The sequence below is a fragment of the Tyto alba genome, unplaced genomic scaffold, assembly GCF_018691265.1.
Source record: "Tyto alba isolate M040663 unplaced genomic scaffold, T.alba_DEE_v4.0 Super-Scaffold_14, whole genome shotgun sequence".
NCBI lineage: Eukaryota > Metazoa > Chordata > Aves > Strigiformes > Tytonidae > Tyto > Tyto alba.
In genome coordinates this window covers 14,176,822-14,198,076 of record NW_024881276.1, presented here as the reverse complement: position 1 = coordinate 14,198,076, position 21,255 = coordinate 14,176,822, and the positions used below count along the sequence as shown (strand labels likewise).

The 21,255-nt window shown below is 40.1% G+C and overlaps 1 long non-coding RNA gene across 1 annotated transcript in view; it reads right to left on the bottom strand.

The window, feature by feature from the left end:
- LOC116965696 overlaps positions 1–17,965 on the bottom strand; it is an 85,960-nt gene extending 67,995 nt beyond the window's left edge. Inside the window, exon 1 of the long non-coding RNA XR_004409570.2 lies at positions 17,731–17,965. This is a non-coding gene — a long non-coding RNA (uncharacterized LOC116965696). The remainder of the gene's footprint in view (positions 1–17,730) is intronic.
- Between the last annotated feature and the right edge of the window lie 3,290 nt (positions 17,966–21,255).

The window sequence follows — 21,255 nt, the reverse complement described above, 5'->3', positions numbered from 1 at the left end:
TAATGAGTGATCTCTCCCTGTCCTTATCTTGACCCATAAGCTTTTTGTTGTATTTTCTCTCCCTTGTCCAGCTGAGGAGGGAGTGGTAGAGCAGCTTTGGTGGGCACCTGGTGTCCAGCCAGGGTCAGCTCACCACAATTGTATTAAATAGTTTAAGTTAGTTCCCACTAAAGAGAAACTTCTTGTTTACATGCTATTTTCCATTTGAGATAGAAAAGACAAAGTGTAAGTACAGCATTATTTAAGTAACTACGGGAAAATATATTTTATCTGATGTGAAATTTACTTCTTTTTTTAGCTTTTTCTTCTTTCCTTGTCCTTTTGAGGAAGACCAAGGTATGCATTTAAAATCAAACATTCCAATCAGTTCTAAGTACTGTAGTACAATACTGTACTCAGAGTACACTACATAGCTCAGCAACTACTTGAAATACTAGACATTTTCATCTCTATAAGTGGGACTGACACATACCTTTATTCAGCCTTACACTTTAGAGACATACTTAGCCTTGAAATATATTGATCTGCAAATAAAGCAAGATTTTTTTCCTCAGAAGTTCAACAGACTGATTATATTGTAACCATACTGTGATTATACTTTTAATAATCACAATTTGTCATGCTATGGGATACAACTGTAGTTTGCAAACACTGTTACTGTTTCAGGGTAGGAAATACTTCAACCAAAAGCTAGTATGATTGGATTATTTTTCCCACTACTGAAAAACTAAAATCTTTGTATACAGATTTCTGTATACAGAGTTCTCTACAAATGATGATTTCTGTAATTTCACATCACTGGGATCCCTGAGCTACTTTGACTAATATACATCAGAAAACAGCCTGAATGGAGAGTGCTTTGGGTCAGAGAAGCTCTCCTTATGGCAACTTTGGCTTCTGAGAAGTTTGAAACAAGGAAGTTATTTCCTCAAGCCTCCTCAAGTGAACCAGACATCAGAGATAGTAGCCCTCCCGGGAAGCTGCTAGTAAGCTCAGACGTTAGTACATCTGTAATTACTAAATTCAAAGAGCAATGTTCTACATGTTATCTTTGACATTCATCTCAAGGCCCGGTGGTTATAAAGATAAGCAATCCTTATAACTTCTCCCCCCAAAATTCCACCATAATTACCCCAGGCAACCAACATTTGTGCACACAGGGACTCTCAAAATATCTTATTCATGTCTAAGTATACATGTAAACTGTAAGAAGTGTGTACATGCAAACTTTAAAAAGTATACACTGACAAGCAAAGAAAGAGATAACCCTGCAGACCTTGGAAGGGAAAAAAGGCTGTTTTCTTTGGATGGAGACTTAAGCCACTACTTCCTCAGTGAGTTTAATATTTTCCTCCCACACTAGGTTTATTTTTATTTTAATTCTTTCCTGTGGCACACTCTGAAGTGCCTTCTACTGTGTGCTTGGCAGCCACTCTTTCACTGTCCAGCTGCTTTCTCTTGCCATTGATGCTGGGTTGCCTTTTCTATCAATGCATAAAATTTACAAGCACATTACAAGCAAAATTACAGGCAGCCTTCCTGTTTGACAGGAACCGTATTGAATAATGACTTCCAGAGGAGTATCTTCCACAAACAATATATGCAGTTTCTCATTTCCTCTTGGCAAGAATGGTATATCCAATTTCTGCTAATTGCTTCCTTTAGACACACCAAAAAAAAAAAAAAAAAAAAATACGCTGATTATTTTAGGCAAATCCTTCTAAGTTTAAACTATCCACAGGGAAATAACCTGAGATGCAGCACAGCAGCAGAACCTTAATGTTATCTTCCATTGCATGCAGCTGAATTTTGCAGGTGTTTCATTCATCTCTCTATGATGCCAGGCATAGGTAAAAGGGCTCAGAACAATTTCTTGTTAGATCAACTTTGAAAATTACACCTAAGCTCTCTTTCAAAAACAATTGATTTCTTGACTTTTAAGTAAGTTAAATGTCCTGACAAGACTTAGAGCTGTCCCATGTCAGCAGTACTAATATGAGAGACTTTTCTCAAGTACATATTTCACCAATATCGAACTTGGTCTCAAGCTGCAAAATTCAGACTCAGAGTAAACATGAGTAGATGTGCCAGACACTAAAGGACCACAGAAAAAGCTGATAAATCAGTCCATATTACATGTGTCCATATTACCTAAGTATCTAGTGGATTAGGTACCTGATAAAAGTCAGGATACTTAAGATCTATTACTGGCTCTGGCTATAACCTGTTAGATGATACCTAGAGAGTATTGCCTTCTCATGTTTCCTGTTCCTCCATTTATATCCCCCAGACTTTCTAGAGTGCTTCCAGCTTGAGGTTCTGTTTTAAAATATCACATTTTCACATGCATATCCCACAAGCTACCTGTGAAAAACTAAAAATTTACCAGCATGGATTGTAAGTGCATATAATTGACATAAAGGTTACTCAAGAGACCACCTTTTCTCCTATCTTCTCACTCCTAAGTCCCCATAGCCTTCTTTCTCTTCCCAATACATCCACTGTCTCTCATTATCTGAGGGAGCATTTCCAATCACTACTTCTTTGTAAGGGTGCAAACTGAACACATGAAATTACGTGTGATTAACCAAACACTTCCCTGCTGCCGTTGTATTTCTGTTTGTCATGAAGACATGAAGAATGCAACATGTGCAGCCAACAGGGATCTATTCTGTTTTAAGTGCAGTAACATATGAAATATGGTCCAAGTGACTAATGCTTCTCAATACACAGTGAGACAAAGAGGTTATCCCAGTGGTGCATTCCTGCACAGGGTCTGTACACTGCAACATGCCTTCCAGGGCTGCTTCAGCTTAAACCAGTGGTGACACCACACTGACTTCCAGCTGTTTTACAGCTAAGATATGTATCTTCCATATTTGCCACCTGATTCCCGTGACACAAAGTAAAAGAGGAGTGAATTTAGTCCAAGAAAAAAATCTTCTTTTTAGTGACTGATCTGTATACAAATGACAAGACTTTGCCAATGTGTGAGCTTGGGCAGTTTTGCCTCTACAAATGGACACAGAGTATTAGGCCCAAGTTTAATATTAAATTAATATTACATTGGTTGTATAACTAGAAGCTGATGGCATGAGTCAGAAAAATTACTTTTTGATGGGAGGGGTTCTCTTACAAAAAAGATCACTGCAGAAACCTATGTGGTGACAGGTGTCAGAAACAAGATTAAAAAATTAGAGAAGATGAAGACAAAAAGGCCAGATACAAAGAGAGAGCTTTTTTTACACCTGAAAGGCACTTAAACTGAAATATTGTCAATTTAGAGACAACCTCTGGGAGGTTAACTTCTTTAATTCAATTATGCTTTAGGATTATGAGCCCCAGATAAATGCATGGCTGACTATGTTGACTGTATAGTGAATTTCACCTCTTGCTTTCTGAGTGCCACTCAGTTAGCTCTGATTTTGATTCCTTAGTTTGCTGTTTCTGTGGTGGCAGGAATTTTTTAGTTATTGTTGTTTGCTTGAATTCTTTATTCCTCTATCACTTGACAACAGCTATACATTCCATTTTTTTCAGTGGAAAACACCAGAGATGTTTAAGACCTCATTTTTGACAGGCATCTTTTTGAAAACTAGTATTCATGAATAAGTGGGTTGTTACATACCAATTACTTACTTTTATGACAATAATTTGCACTTGCTTTTTGTAAGAGGAAAAAAAAAATCACAGTTCATTTAATACTTGCAAATCCAATAAATTTGTGTATTTCTATTAACTCTAGACCCAGTGTATTTTAAACAACACTTTCACCTCCAAACTCTTGCAGATGTTTCATATGGGCCTTCTAGAACAACATACATCAAGAGTTAAACAAATATTACATATAATAATAGCCAAAAATTTCACAGAAGTATTATTAAATGGCAAAATCCCAAATCTCCTACTTACTTAGCAATAACTTTCTATATTGTTTAACAATGGCCGAGGACAATAAATGTCTGATCTTACTCCTATCAGACACTAAAGGAACCTTGGCACTTATTTTAGTGAAATTACAAGCAAGCCTTTAATTCTTTCTATATTTAGATTCTCATGTTGTAAGCCAGCGGATATAACACAATGCCATGTTCAGTGACTTCAGCTCCATTTGGCGTCCATATACTTGAAATCATGTCTTTTTTTTTTCTTTACGGACTCATTCAAATGCAGCGATCACTAAGACACTGGATGGACAGACCACATACTACACATTAATCAAGGTGCTGTAAACAGAAGCAACCCTCATTCCAGAAGATCTATGGTTAATACCATCTAAAGCACTCTAAACACTCAGTTTTATGAATTAATTTAATAGGAGTGTCACTACAATACACAGAGTGGCTACCTCTGATTCATTGTAACCATATGAAAGTCACGCACTTTGCTCTCACATGTGGTTAGCAGCCTACAGTAATTGTTCCAACCATCAGTGATGAGTTTATTTTATACTTTATTTTGCATATGAACACATAAATCCATTAGAACAATTCCAGACCACCAAATTTTGGGATATTATAAAACCACACTGCTGATGACCGGAGGCAGGATGTGATCAAGTCAACACAGCAAACATTCAAAAATTGACAATTAGGGAAACAGTCCCCTGGAAGAGTAATACCATTTTGTCTTGCCTTTTTCTGCTTTGCATTCCCAGTCTTCTTAGTGTCCAACTATCTTCAAACACCAACATAACAACATGAACTCTCATCCTGCACGGCCTTTCAGAGTTGGTACATACCAACAAGTTTTGCAGACAGGGAAATCTATTACAGAGGTTTGTACCTCCAGTTTTAGGAAAAGACAGACTTAGATTATTATCTGCATAGGCTTCTAGCTGACTGGCTTTTATTAAAAAGCAGAATTATTTAATCCAAGAAGAAGTGGTTTCTTCTTGGGAAGAAGCAGAGTGGTGTTTTCTAGTTTTACATTGATGCAAGCATCTCCTGACTGTTCCAAGTTACCGAAGATATTAGCATCTAAAATAATTAACATTTTTAAAGTCAGTGAGATTAGATACATGGCAGTTAAAAATTTTGAGGAAAAAATGGCTGGGACACTGTCTCATAGAAGATTCTCCAATAGAACAAACCACAAACTAAGAGGGAGCCAGTACAGAGCACGTCTTTGGGTTCCAGAGTTCACAAAATGACAGACCAGCTGAGGCTGGAGGGCACCTCTGGAAACCATCCAGTGCAACATCTTGCTCAAAGCAGGGTCAGCTACAGAAGGTTGTTCAGGGCTGTCTTCAGTCAGGTTTTGAGTACCTTCAAGAATGGAGACTCTACAACCTCTCAGGACAATCTATGCCAGTGTTCAACCACTCTCACAGTAAAAATGTTTTTTCTTATGTTTACAAGCAATTCCGTATATTTCAATTTGTGCCTATTGCCTCTCACTCTGCTGCTGGGAAGAGTCTGGCTCCACCTTCTTTACTCACCCCCACCAGGTATGAAGACACATTGGTGATGTTTTCCCCAAACCTTCTCTTCTCAAGGCTGAAGAGTCTTACAACTTGTAATAAAAACAGTTCAAGGTGGTTCAAATTACTTGGGAGAAAGCTAGAGGTGGGCTAGCAATATAAAAATTATAATGACAATGACCTGGCTGACTCTTTGTCAATTAGTGCATTATCATCACAGGCAAAAGCAGTAAAGAGACTGATTCAGAATACAGCTACAATATGATGATAATCAGTGTTTTATGGAAAATAGGTCTTAAATTTTGATGAGATGATGTATTTAGTTAATTTGTGTTCCAGTTAATGATGTGTTAATAGAACTTCTTAGAAACATTGTGATAAACTATTTAGTTGTGTCACATGATAAAGGAATAATAGCACAATTACAATAACTGTACTAAACAGAGTGAGGATTGGTTGATGGATGGGTCTCAACAATAACTATAAATGTCAGACCATTGTTCTATGAGAATCTTTTTGTCAAGACTGCCAGGAACTGACCATGAGTCCTTATGTGAACCCAGGTCTTTATAAATAACCCAGGAAAAAAGGTCCAACATTTGCAGATGACAAAAAGGCAACAGAGTGCAAATGAATTGTGGCGACAGATCAGATTGATCTGAACAGCTTTGGTGAAATAGGTTCATTTAAATAACATTAATTTTAATACAGCCAAATACAAATCAGTTAAAAAGAACATATGCCAAAGCACATAATAGATGGAGAATTCTAATCTCAAATTTAGAAGGATGCTGGAGATCATGGTAGATTACTGGCTGAACTGAAACTCCAAATGCAATGCTGTGACAAATGTAGGTGTCCACACTACAAGTGAAGAATTGGAAGTGACTTAGGAAAAACTGCAAGAAAGACACAAGTTCAGAAAATATGCTACTATGACTAAGAGACTTAATCTACCCAAAAGAATGCTGAATGAGCCCCCTTCATCAGAGTAGAAAAGCAACACCAACAGGAAGACACTTCTGATAGAAATCTCAGCATAATGAATATCAGAGAGAAATATGGACTAGAAACAAGGCATGCTATTGCACCTGTAAGGGCAGGTAACTTCTGAGGAGAGCTTACTAGAAATGTGTACTACTATCCACTCTGTGTAGATCAAGACAAGTATTTTTCTATACGTCATGGCAAAAAAAAAAAAAAATATTACAGGCTTGATGCAGGATTTGAGTGAGGTTTTGCATCCTGGATCATAGAGGAGGCCAAGGTATATCATCCTTTCTGCCCTTAAAAATCTGTGAATCTAAAGTCACATGAGGTCTCTGGCAGAATGAGCATTTTACCACAGTCCAAAAATTTATCCTCAGACCAATCTTTCTTCTGAGTCAAGAAGCTGTGTGATGTCTTCTGTTCACAGGAGGTGAACCATTTTGACAGAGGTCATGTTTTCACGTTTGTTTTCTTCTATTTAATATTTAGCCAACACTGAAACATCCAGCACAGTCATTAACCTCACATGTACCCTGATTTTGCCTGGCTGTTGTAAGCAGTTCAGATCAGTCACACTCAGGTGTGACTGGCATTAGTATAATTGCCTTTAGACTCAAAACTTGATACTATATTTATCTCAGCTCTTGGTCTATTTTACTTTTTTCTAAAGTGACACCTAACTGTGAAACATTAACAGCCCATAAAGTATTAATCAGTCAATTGACATTTCTAGTTCTAGCTCTCTTTACCCTTACTACTGAAAACAGATTCTAATACACTATGTTCTGGGCCAATACTCCACCCAGCTTCTTCTTTATAACTGGCAATGCCAGGTACCCATAACAATTCTATGGGTACTGATACAAATCACTTGTTATATACATATTACTTCTTATATATCCTTTCAGCATTCAAGTTTATGCAATTATTTTCCTTTTGCATCCATAAGTATCATGAATATATTGCATCCATAAGTATCATGAGTATCATGACATGCCAGGCAGTCGTTTCTCATGTGCTCTGTGGAAATTGTGGAATTTTGCATTCCACAATGCATAACCATTATTCTGATATAAAAGTAACAGCTCCTTGGGATTCCTGGTTAATACTTTCTGTATGAAGACAGAGAGGTTGCACAGCCATCAGTCTGAAAGAGTCTTCATAATGACAAGTGTAGCATCTACCTCCTTGCTTTATTCTCTAGCCTGCCCACTGGTAGATTAGAACAGCTGAGATTGACTAGCAACCATCATCATTCACTTGTAAAATTACTTGAAGTAAAATGGCATGGCTTGTGGAACTGGCAAATACTGACCATCCAGCAGGGCTGAACATTGAAACTGCTTGTCTAGTGAGCATTTTTTCCCACTATGTGTGGGTAATTTTTGTTCAAACAATTTTTTAAGTCTTACATAGGAAACTGCAGGTTATGAAGTGCAATTGGAACCACTAGGCTGTATCCTTCTACTTTATCCTGATGTTTTCTTCCTGTCTCAATGCACATGTACTGTACTACCTACCTTACCCTAATACCCTAACATCATGTCTTAGTATTTGTTGTTCTCCCTGTGTTCTGTGCCAAGGGTTGGAATTGGAATCAACGTTGGAAGCTGCATGTAACAGCATTAAGTTCTCCGAACACAGATAATTAGGAAATTATTGTCCAATAGCACTTTGCATCCAGAAAGTGATCTGGAGTCTCATTTATTATCATGATAAATAGACTTTCAGCTGCAGGGCTGAGTACTGTCTCTTACTGTTTGTTTCAGTCATTTAATAGGGGATAGAGTGTTTTTAGTTGATCATCCAACAAGAAATCAAGACAGCATAGGCTTCATGTAGCGTATGACCAGTCATTTAAGATCCTACTATATGCTCCGTTCTATACCAATGGAGGACAAATCCTTGTCTCTGGTATAAGAAATTGTGAGCAGTTGGGGAAGAGTGTAATTCCAGCCATAAGAAATAAATAGTTCTTAAACTGTCTGAATCTGGATAATTCCAGGCAAATAACCGGACAGAACTCTGATGAACATGTCATCTCACGTTAAGACTCCATGTACCACTAATGTAAAAATAATCATTATAGACTTACTTGTCACACCAAGACTATTTTAGGCAGCTCTACGAAAAGTCCGCTACCACCAAAATTCCTCCCAGTAAGTCCAGTTTCACTGCAACCTGGGTAAACTCTGAGCAACCAGATTTGCTTCCTTAGCAGAAATTTTATATATCCATAGCATGAGTAAGTGCAAACTTCTATCGAAATGCATGCCCATCATCCACGATTATGTCCTTGAGTCAGAGAACTGCAAGTACAGTACATTCTGCTGTTTCTTTTGCTGCATCCATGCTGCTGATTCTCCCACCAGAAAAGTTTTCAAGAGCACCAAGCTGTTGTTATGACTCATAGTAAACACCAACGCAAATCAAGCAGCCCAATGTTCTTCTTCCTTCATTTCACTCACACACATTCAGTTAGCAAGGGAAAAGAAAAAAAAAAAAAAAAAAAAAAAAAGAGAGAAAGGAGAAAATAACAAAGATTCAGTTCTTATAAGCTTGTAAGTCCATGGTGAGAAAAGAGAAGGCTGGAGAGGACTAGACAAGAGACGAACAAAAATACCACAGCAATTCAACACATGGTGAGGAGGTGGAGTGGGATAACACTACAGAAACGAATGCTTATGACTCTCGCATCATCGCCCCCAAAATAATCAGCCAGTGGAGATAATTACCAGGTTTAGCTTAAGTATATATACATGTATTTGTAGAAAGGAATGGAATGAAAGGACCTGATCAAAACCTCCATCTCAAATGAGAGATGGATTCAATCTATTAATTAGTAGTCAAACATAAGCTCTAGGTGAGATCAAACTCTAAATTTGAGTCACAAGATTTCTGACAGCAGTGTCTGTCTTAACAACATGAATTGAGTGGGTTATGGCACAGTGCTAAGATCAAAGCCCACAACTCTAAAACGGTTTATAAAAATCCTCAAATAGCACTTCTGAATGTAAAGGTTCAAGAAGTTAATCAAAACCCAAACTTCACCCAATTTATGAGCTTGGTAAGAGAAAGCCACAACCCTGGTACCAAGGGGTTTAGTTGGAGAACGCTGATGGCTTCAACCTGAGAATTGAGGACAAAGACCCAGGGCTCTCTGTAAGGCTAATCCATATCTGCTACTGCAGCTACTCCTTCATGGTTCTTAAACCATATGGATAACAAAATCTGTGGCAATAGCAGGTGCTCATCACCTTTGACAGTCAAGACCACCTTTTTTTCTGAAACCGTATTTAGGAACATACTTTGAGATTCCTGTATTTGGCTTAAACTTTGAACCATTTTGTGAAACTGAACACTTTTGCATTTTCAACGTGCAAGCAGGTGAAAAATAAAATTCAAAATAAATTAAATAGCCTTCCTACATATAAAAAATAGTTTGTTTTATGATTTAATATCATAAACTATTTTGAAAAAAAGACAGAGATGTAAGTAAAGGAAAGCTGGTTAGTGTGCTCTATGAACAAAACAAAACAAAAAAATTCTCTTAAAAGGTTTATCTGTTTCAGAGTGATCTTTGCTAATTTTAAATAAAGCAATGAGAGGATACAGCTACCCAAACATTACGTTTTGTTATATGTGAAACAATATCTAAATCATTATTCTCTCTATTGTTCAGTTAAAGATCAACATTCAGGTAATGCTGTAATATTCATCATCACATTTGTCCTTAAGCAAATTCAACTTGGAGATTATTTTTAGAATTAAAGTTCCCTTAAAAAATATGAAGAAAATGTGGGTCATTTTTGGTTTTTTTTTTAATTAAATGCAGAAGTCTATATCATGGTCTGCTTTTATAAGTTTGCATTTGGGCATTTTTTTTTTTAAAAAAAAAAAAAAGGAGAGTCATTCAAATTAACACTTGCTGTTAAATCTCCAAGTTGACATGATGATTCACTCCATAAGTGGGCCACCACCCTTTACAAAGCCAACAAGATCCCCAAGTGTACATCAATTCCATGATAGCTTTTAGACAGGTCAGCCACCTCTTCTCTATAAGGAATGGGAAAATAAGAAGCAATCTTGTCTATACTGCCACAAAAGTGCTGAGGTGCTGAATAAAGAATTCACCTGCTAGTCCAGTCAGGTAATTACTGATCAGCTGGTAAATTTCCATTCTGGTTTTCTAGTGCTCAAATTCAACCTCAATATTCCCTTTCTAGAATCGAAATTTAAATCTGGGAGAATACAGAAACCATATTTATCAATGCAAATTATTCCTCCAAAGGACAAGATACAAGTCTGAATTTACTGCCCCAGAAAAGCATTTGAAAATTTCTGTGTTCAGAATATCCAGATTAAATAATAAATTATATTTAATTGTGTTTACAATTACATATTTGAAATGCATCCCCTTTCTGTAAAGAATTTTGGTTTTACCATTTTCTTCTCTGGCAAAACCCATTAAAAAAAAATCCCCACTGCAAATGTTCCCATCAGCAATAAGTTCCTCCTCAGTATAGCTGCAATCAATATCAAGGCTTTTCTGCACACTCAGCAACAGATTTAGGGACTCAAAACAGCAGTAGGAGGGCCACATGCAACTACTAAAAATGTCACTCTGTTAGTTAATGTTTGATAGCAAGCATTGAACTACGCAGCAGGAGTAACTATAACCACAGAGGACAATGGAAAAATGATTGACAACTTCCTCTAGTTTAAGGAAAGCATCAGAAGTTTCACACAGAGAGGAAATGAGAATAGAAGAATCAAAAAAAAAACTACTCATAAAATAGTCCTACTCAGAAAAACTAATGTTAAAAAAAACTTGCCATGGGGCTTAGGGGAGCCATCTACAACAGATTCTGGGATCATGGCCTGGAAAAATGCTAAGAGTTTCTACATAGAATGAAGAAGATTTAATGTAGACATGGGAGTTATCACCAGTCAAGAATGATCTCACTTCATTCCAAAGTGGGTGTTCTTGTAGGATTTAGACAATTCTGATCCAGGATTAATCAGTTTTATGGAAAAGTTTTAAGCAAATATACCTCAAAGTTCTGGAGAACTGGTCAACTTACCAGTTACACGAGACATGGCATTACCAAAAGTCTAGAAGAATTTTAGTTCCTTCACTAGCACTGGCTGTTGTTCTGCACAACCACATGGGTGTATCAGCAGCTCCACCAGCCATTTCGCTTAAATGGAGCCTGGTTATATCAGTCAGGAAATACGAGTGGGAGGACAAAGCTTAAACTGTATAGGATTTCTATTAGGGCAAAATGTGCTAGGCAGATATTCTTTCCTGTCATATCACTCCAACTACAAAAAAAAACACTATTTCTGTCACTTTCACAGTAAGCAATGCTGAGTAGCTGTAGCAGCATCTTCTGGAAGGAAGGAAATTAGATAAAAGGGAGCCAGCAAGAAGAAAATTTTAGAATCATACAGTAGTTAACTTGATTTAATCGATGGCCTTACCAGGCTAAGAAAGAGATCTGGCGTATGGCCTGCGCTGCAGACACTGCAGTGGCATGCATCCAATTATATATATCTGGCATCTAAGTTTTTCTCCTCTCTGTTCCTCATCATGCAGCTAAATTTGTAATAGAGGATCATCCCTTTCCTTCTCATCTCATATACAAGCACAAGTGAGGGATGGGGTCTAACACACAGCTGAATGAGCTGGTAATGCTTTGAGAGTACAGGATGGCATGCCTTTTGAAAATACTTGGCCATTAGTCAAAGGTTAACAGTCAGTGGCATTTCAGAGAAGAAAACCTAAATAAACATCTCCAAATACTCTTTTAACAAGTAAATTATGACTGAAGAAAAAGAAAAATCAATCAAACAAAGAAAAAACGCATACAAACCCCAAACAAACAAAAAAATGTAAGGAATCTGGAAAGAAAACAGGTGTAACTAGTGCTAACTATGAAAATTAACTCCTGTGACTGTAAAATAGGTAGAAACCAAACAGGCTGACGGTCTTGCATACCCTCAGTTTTTCTCAATGCCTTCTTCTGTTACTGTTTCAGCAGCTTTTGACATACACACATATTAGCCGCTTAACTAAAAGAAGGCACAGAAGGGCTTTATTCTCTAATTTCTGACACCTTAGATGGCTGTGTCATTTGCTCTTCACACAAGAAACAGTTTGACAAAATCCCACATGCAGTCAAGTCCCACGTACTTCTTTACTCAGTGTCACAAATGTGCAGGCCTAGCATCAGCTCTGGCTGGCTCCTGGTGGCATCTAAACAAAGCAGCACATTAATGCTATTAAAAGACACATGTATTATTCAGTGGGACACTGCCCAAACTTCATCCACTAAACTGAGCAAAAGGAGTGCAAAAAACGCACAGGTCAGGCAAGAGCAGTCTTATGGGTGTTCATATACAGAGAGAACCAAGCACCACAGTTTATCGTTTAAATAACCTTGCACATAAAGTGAAAAAGAGACCATGTAACATACCATGCATTTATGACACTTTTGTAATCAGTGGCCCACTTAAAAAGGCTCCTGTGAACTGTCTGATCTTTCATCCTCATTTCTTTCCTCTCGAACAGTTATTTTTTACTTTCTTTCTCTGAGCCTTAGAGTCACAGACACCATTAAGAGAAACAACAGGAAGTTCAAACAAATCAGCCAGCTGAGATCTGATGGGAAGCTAAAGGGTCTCGATATCCATTTTTAGTAAATGGCCCTGCAAATACCAGCTGGGGGCTTTCAGTGTCCTCTTACAGCACAGTACATAACCATGTCAAGAGAAAAAGAACACTGTTCTCTGCCCATAGGCTTCCACATGTACAACTCCAAGGGGGCCCTCTGAGCAGGCTCTCACCATGCTTTGCACTGTAGAACTGAGTAGAGCTGAGCACCTTTGCACAGACTATCGTCTACACTGGCAACTGTGCAGGCCACAACACGGAGCAAGCAAACTGCAGGAAGATCTAGCTGCACTCTCCTCCTCAGCCTCAGTTTTAGTATTTGTGGGAAAATAAGGGAAGATTGGTGAGGAGATTTGTAAACACGCTCAAGTGACTTGCAGCTGGGGGTGTCAAAAAGCACATATACCATAGTAATTGTTGTTTGGCCTTGTGTTTTGGACAAGTAGAATACCTGTGTTTAGATAATACAGGCCTATGATAAGACTTAAAGGCACCCTATTGAACATGCCTGAGATTCCTGCCCTGCCATGGGCAAGATCAAAGCACAGTGGTAAACTATGCCTGCACAAATATCTGAAATACAGGTGAAAACAGTGGGTTCAGTGATCCTCTAGCATGGACCAAGCTTTGCAGTGCCTGCATCCCTACCTGCGTGCCTCTGCCCAGCTGCTGCTTCAGAGATCCCCTGTATGGTGAGGTAAAAAAAATAAATTTACTCTTTGCATTTCATCCATGGTTTTGTGGTTGTTCCTGTGCCCGCTCACAGAGTATTTCAATTTGCCGTGGGTTTGAGCAGTTTCACAAGTTTTGAAGCTAACACATCCTTCACAAGTCAGATGTTGGGGACTGCTACTCTACAGGCCCCCTACAAGGGAACTGGAAAGGAAAAGGGCACAGAAACTAGCCAGTGCTGTGTCTGAAGAAGGAACTGCAAACCTCATCTTGGCACTCCATCTCACTCAGCAAATAATTAACCCATACTGCTTTCCAAGAAAATCAGTGCTTGTGCACAGCCACTTCCAAAAATTTGTTGAATATACAGCATATATTTTTAAACTACCAAAATATATGCAAAGTGATTCATCTTTTTACTGAAAGCCAGACTACTCAAAAATACATTTGGTTAAAAGTGGCTTGCAAGATGATTTTCAAAGCATAGGTCTGTGCAGTTCTCCATAGTTCTTTGATCCATGACTTCTCCAGTGTCAATCAGTTGAACTCAGAATCAGCATTCATAAACATTGCTCTCAATTATCCAGGTTTCAGCTGGGATAGAGATAATTTTCTTCCTAGTAGCTGGTATAGTGCTGTGTTTTAGATTTAGGATGAGAATAACATTGATAATACACTGATGTTTTAGTTGTCAGTGAGCAGGGTTTACACTAAGTCAAGGCCTTTTCAGCTTCTCATGTTGCCCTGCCAGCAGAGACTGGGGGTGCACAAGGAGCTGGGAGGGGACACAGCCAGGACAGCTGACCCCAACAGGCCAAAGGGATACCTCATACCATACGACATCATCCTGAACAACAAAACTGGGGGGAGTTGGCCAGGGGGCGATGGCACACTGCTGGGGGACAGGCTGGGTATCAGTCAGCGGGTGGTGAGCAATTGCATTGTGCATCGCTTGTTTTGTATATTATCTTATTATTTTCCCTTCCTTTTCTGTCCTATTAAACTGTCTTTATCTCAACCCACAAGTTTTACCTTTTTTCTAATTCTCTCTCTCATCCCACTGGGGGAGTGTGAGCAAACAGCTGTGTGGTGTTTAGCTACCCGATGGGTTAAACCACAACACCACTCTATATATTTTCCTCATTTATTTGCTTTCTATGACGCTGCTGAGTGTTGGCTATCAGCCACATATTATAATCTTACTGTGTTCAGAACAAAACTGGTAAGATGGTTTCATTATTGCATTTCCTGAAGCAGTTGCTTTTGCTTCTGGTGTTCCACACACTTAGTTATATTAACACTGTGTTATGAAAGACACCAGATGGACAGTGCTGGAAAAACCACATCCTTGTTTTCAACAATACATGCCTTGGGTCATCACCTTTCTTCCTCCCTGCATCTGGAAACATTATTACATTTCTTATAAAAAGTCTAAGGGGTGTAGTATGTGAAATTTTCCCCATATTTTATAAGCAGACAATTACATTGGACCACAAATGGGTTTCCAAAATAAAGGTGTTTCATACTGCAGGCTAATACCAGTGGGATGAAGAAGTCTGCTGTAAATATGTCAAAGCTCTAGGTTTCTTCAAACTTGTACCAAGCAGCTCTCATTCCACAGCTGTTTAGACAGACCTCTTGTGTTTATGATTTGTCGTAAGTTGAATGTTGTTTTTTTCCATAGGAACGGCATAAGTTTCAAGATGAAACTGTGAAAGCCTCTTGCTAATTTTCACTGGATCTTGAAATGAAGGATAACTAGGGACTGAAGCAAGAGATTAGTAACATTCACAAATAAGAGAGTCATCTCCGTATTTGTGGAAGAGATTCCCTTTGCCCAGTATTCTGTCCACTCTATGCCTTTTGGCATCACCGCCTTTTTTCAAGCTGACGTGCTATAGTTTAAATGCATGAAACAGTGAAATAGGTCTAATATTTAGCTGACATGATTCCAGTGGGCTTTCCCAGTGGAGAAGAGTAAGGGCGGTAAAGTGACAGTACAGGTTAGAAGAAGAAAAAAAAAATGTCGAGTTAAAATCAGTTGCTTAAAGCTGAATTTCTCTCAGAACTTCTTGCAACTGAAAGCACCGGATGTCACTTTTCTCATCTGCGAGCTAAAATACAGTATTTTCTGTTTAATAGTGCCCTCTAGTGAAAGAAAAATAATTCTCAAATAGAAGAGGTGAACATTTTTCAACAGGTTAAAGAGGTGGAAGAATGCCTTGAAACGATTTGAGTCGATTTGTTAATAATCTTATTGCCACCAAGGGACATTAGTGTTAATGTATGCCTCTGCTACGTTGCAGTTAAAAAGCAGCCTTATTATGACAGCTGTTCTTGAAATACTAGCTGAAAATCGCAATTTGAGGCTAGGACATAGCATTGCAAGGCAGATTCACCTGAATGAGATGACAGGAGCACCCTGCACCTGCATGCACTTGTTGAAATCTAAAACTATTATCTCTACCATGGTAACAAAGTATTTCTGATTCTGTCAGAGAAGGTAAGGACTGATACTGCATTGTACCCTAAGTTCCTGCGTCTTTTTTCTGGCAGCCTTTAGGCCTACAGAAAGGTGGGCATCCTCTATACTCCATGGTCAGTACTGGAACTTACAATAAACAGTCAGCTGACAAGTCTACAGTAATCTTATAAAATCTATTTTTAAGCAACCACAGTAATAATTTTATAATGTAGGCATAACAGCTACCTTTTTTTTTTTGTTAATGTTCTATTTTTTGAACTGTCATGAGAGGAATAAACTAAAACACCAAAAAGTAATTAAGATTATCATGTGGAGTTTTATATATACAGCTGAAAACATAATTCGTTAATCTGGCTTTGCTGAAGTCTATTGATAAATCTGGCCATCATTTTTCATCTCGTGTCCTTTTACACGTATAGTTCAAGCACGTGGAATAGTGCATAGAACTGAAACACAAGACTCGTTTTAAAACAGCTACTTTCTAGACAGTTTTATACAAAACAGAAGACACTAGAAATTAGAGCTAATTAATATATGACCCTTATTTAAATTCCCTCCTTCCTAATAACTTTGGGCTGCTCTGAAATACACATTTCTTACTGCTAATTCACTTCCAGCTGTGGCATCAAAAAAAAACCTTTATTTTGAAGTTTACTCCTTAAAGTTAGAAGTCTCACCTTCTTTACCAAGGTGGTTGACATTTTCAAGATTTTTAATACTAAACCAGTAAAAGATAATTCCCATTTCTCCCCCTAACCCAGTTACCCATTTTCAGGTCTGCTGATAAACTATGGAAAACCAGTAGAAATGTCAACAGTGCTCTTACAAAAAACCCAGTGTTCTTTGACAAGTACAACCTGACTGCACTCCACCCCTCAGAAGACAGATAGATGGAGAGACATCAGCAGGATGCCTGCTGCAAAGCCTCAAGGTGGTGGTATGTCCTTGCCAGTTTCTCCAGTCAGAGACGGTGGCATCCTGACTGCAATATCGTCGGTGGCAGAATTAATCTCCCTTGGACCAGCTTCTACCTGAGGTCTCGAAATGACAATGCAAACACATACCGTCCCATTTGGCACACAGCTAATGCCAACCAGAAAGATTAGCATCAGGCACTTGCAAGCCCAGTCTCAGCAAAACTTACATTAAAAATCTCCAGCTGAATCAAATCCCTATTGAGGCAAACAGCTCTGCCAGAGATCCTTCCACAGGCTTGTCCCCATATTGAATCTACTACGATTTTATGTGAGTACCCAGGCCAATGTGCGTGAACTGGTTTCCACTTAGTCAGCATTATCAACGCATATCCCCAACTGAAACCAGTTTTGACAAGCAGAAATACCCAAAGATGACAAGAAGTCGGCAGGGGGGAAGGGCAGCACAAGGACAAGAGGATTTTAATGCTGTCATCATTTCCACCCTGCATACTGAACATGAATTTCCTCAAACTTGTGCAGAGGCTGTTTTCTCCACTTTTTGACTCACCTTTGCAGGTTGTGAGGAATGAAAACGGGTGGTTCACTTTTAGTTTACAGAAAATAACAAAAGTCGGTGCTTAATATCTGTATTAAAAAAAACACTGGATTTTTAACTCAGCACTGATCATCATCCCTCTACAAGCGCGAGCAGCTCAGGTGTCAGTTTCTTGAAAAGTTCCCTGCTTCAAAGCCAGAAAATAAATTTTTCGCGTTTCGCCGGATTTGCTATCGGCAGCCTGAAAGCTTTCCCGGCCGAAGAGACAGCGGCGCCCGCCCTCCGCTCTGCACCTCATCGCACCGCGCCGCGCTCCCGGCCCCCAGCAAATGGCGGCCGCGACCGCGACCGTTACCCGGGCCGCCGGCGCGAGCCGCGGCAGCGCCACCTGCCGCCGGCCCCCGGCGCCGCCGCCGCCCAACCGCCGCGGCGCGGCGCTGAGGAGAGAGGGCGGTCCCCCCGCCCCCCCCCCCCCTACCCCACACACCCACCCACCCACTCACACACACGCACCCCGGTAAACGGGCTCTGTCCCTGAGGAAAAGTGCCCCCGCGGGGGATAGCCTCAGGCGCGGGTGACACCGGAAAGCGCCCCACGGGGGATATCTGTGGTGGCGCTCGCCCGGGTCTGGCAGCCGCCGCCTCTCCAGCACCAGCAGGCAGCAGGGCGCCGTCCTTCTGCGTCGCCGCTGCCACCGCAGCAGGAGGCAGCCCTCATCTCCAGGGCCAGCTTTACTTTTTTTTTTTTTTTTTTTTTTTTTTTTTTTTGTCGCTGTTTGTTTTCCTCCCCTGTCGGTGATCTGAACGTGCAGGAAGATGAGCAGGGAATGATGTGGAGAGTGATGGGGGTAAAATCGAGCGGCTGCAGGGACACCTGGGATCGGGAGGTCACAAGAGACCGTGTGTGCAAGTGCAGCGTGACAGCAGGAGGCAGAGATTGTCAACCCCACAGAGAAGATTGAGAGGAAAGAGAAAACCCCAGTCAGGCCTCTTCTACGTCCTGTTTCCTTCCATAGCTGAAATCCAAACCTTCACCAATCTCAGTCTGAAACCCTCCTAAACCCCGTAGTTCATCTCTACCATTTTAATCCCTATTTTATCTGAGGCAGACTGATCCTATGGGGTAATTCTAAATCTCTCGAGTCTCTGTCCCTTCATGACTTCAGCGTTGTTACCAAGTAATAGAGGATCTAGGATTGAAGTGGCCCTGTCCAGGTCATGGTGGGTTGTTTTTGGTTGGTTTTTTTTTTTCAGCAGCTGTATTTGCAACAACAGACAGGAGACAATGGAAGAATTGCTTTTAAAAAAAAAGTGAAACTGAAGTTATAAAAGAAAACTAAATTCACCATTTGGTACTGACATACCATGTTTTGTTACCTATGGATTTGCTAAATTCCCGAGCAGGCTGTTGGTGCTATGTGCATCACAGTACTCAGTTTTCCCGCATTCCTCCTTGATGAACACGTTTCATAGTTTCATACAGCCAGGCTGAATTTTTACCATAATTCTTCTAACTTGTATTTATGCGCTAACCATAGCCTCCCATCCAAATGAGGATCATTTGAATAACAGAATAGATAAAGTCAGAGGATCTGGAAGAAGTCAAATAGAAGTCCCCTTCATCTCCAAGAAGGAAATCCAGCAATTGCCACACACAGCAGATTGTTAACAGCATGATGTCTCCCTGCACTGCTAGGTAGGCATGCGCTCAGCATTCTGTACGGAAGGAGACGCCATTCCCTGTTCCACCCACCTGCATCCACTCAATGCAAGTGAGCACTAGGCGCTCATTCTTGCTTGGTTTTTACTTTGCATTAATAACACTGGCTACATACGGTGCAAAGATGAGATTCAGAGCGTCTAGGATTTGCTACTATTTCCATCTGAAATGTAGTTACACAATAAAGGATTCAAGATTAATCTGCTTGAAATGCTAGAGATGTTAAGTGACAAGAAGCTGGGAACAATGATTTAGAAATGGCAGCTCAATTATGCAGCTTGGAGAAAAACGAACAGACACTGAAATTGAAACTGAAATGCTTGTAATTCATCCTATTTTGAACCAAAATTTGGATAACATTCACTTACTGGTGAACAGCCAGACTCAGCTGCAAATAGTGCTGTCTAAAGATTAGTCTGAAGGCGGATAACAAAGGAGATGAGTACAGACTCACTGTGCTTCAGAGACTTTGAGGCAGTTGCAGGAGGGAGACAGGAAAGGAAGAATACTCTCCTTGAGAGGTTCTCCCCATAGCTTTGGCTAAATGAGCAAGTGCAAAGGCTCCCATGAAGCAGGGGCTAACCAAGACATTCGTTCTTTCTGTCTGCACAGGAAAGAGGCCAGTTAACAGCCACAGACCATGAATAGTCATGATGAACAACCATGTCAGATTAGCTCCCTGTACACACTTGAGAGGACCAGGCTGAGTTCATAGGGTATTTTCTGAGTTTGTTTGCTCAGCCTTCAAGGGTAAGCCTGAACAGCATCAACTTTTTGAGTTTTGCCAAGGCTGCCCTCAAGACCAGACTCATAGTCCAAACGGGCAGCAAGCACTTGAGTGCAGGCCACCTATGTAACCCGCCCATGGGACAGCATGCTACACGTTCCCGTAAGGAGCGGGCACCCATGCACCGACGGGATTGTGCCACCTCCCACCCCATGTCTTACCACCACTACCACCTAAACTGTGAGTAGAGGTTGCCTCAAGCTTCTAAATATGTTCTAAAATGTTCTTTGTAAACAAGAAAGCATAATATTACTGACTTGGTTTATTTGTAGTTGCAGTTATTGACAGCAAGTATTTAAAAATCTTGGAGGCTGTTGAGATTCTTTTCCTCCTGTCTCAGTTGAACCATATGCTTTCCAATCTATGATGTGGCTGACTGGGGGGAGAATTGCTTAGTGGGAAAAAGGAAGTTGAGATTTTAAAATCCACACCAGAGGTTTCAGTTAGCAGGGGCTACAACCTTTTTGAAATTTTCATTAATGGAATTTCTTGTACACTGATGTGACCATAAGAGACACACTTCCATTCATCTATAATATTTATTGTTTTGGAAGATGGCTACAGCTAACACCTGTTAGGCCTGAAGGATGGAGTGGCTGAGAGATTTCACCTCCAACCAGCAATTTCTTGCAACAATTAAGGTGGAAATGGGATGGTCCAGGGAGTTTCCCTGACAGGTCAGGAATATGTGAAGCCACAACTGCGCTCCTGTCTCTGATGGCTAATGGTATCCGGTCCTGGGCTGCATTAGGAGGAGTGTTGCCAGCAGGTCGAGGGAGGTGATCCATCCCCTCTACTCAGCAGTGGTGAGGCCACACCTGGAGTGCTGGGTCCAGGTCTGGGCTCCCCAGTACAAAAGAAGCACAGACATACTGGAGTGAGTCCAGCAAAGCACCACTGATATGATTAAGAGCCTGGAACATCCTTCCCTGTGAGGACAGGCTGAGAGAGCTGGGACTGTTCAGTTTGGAGAAGAGAAGGCTCAAGGGGGAAATCTCATCCAGGTGTATAAATACCTAAGGGAAGGGTG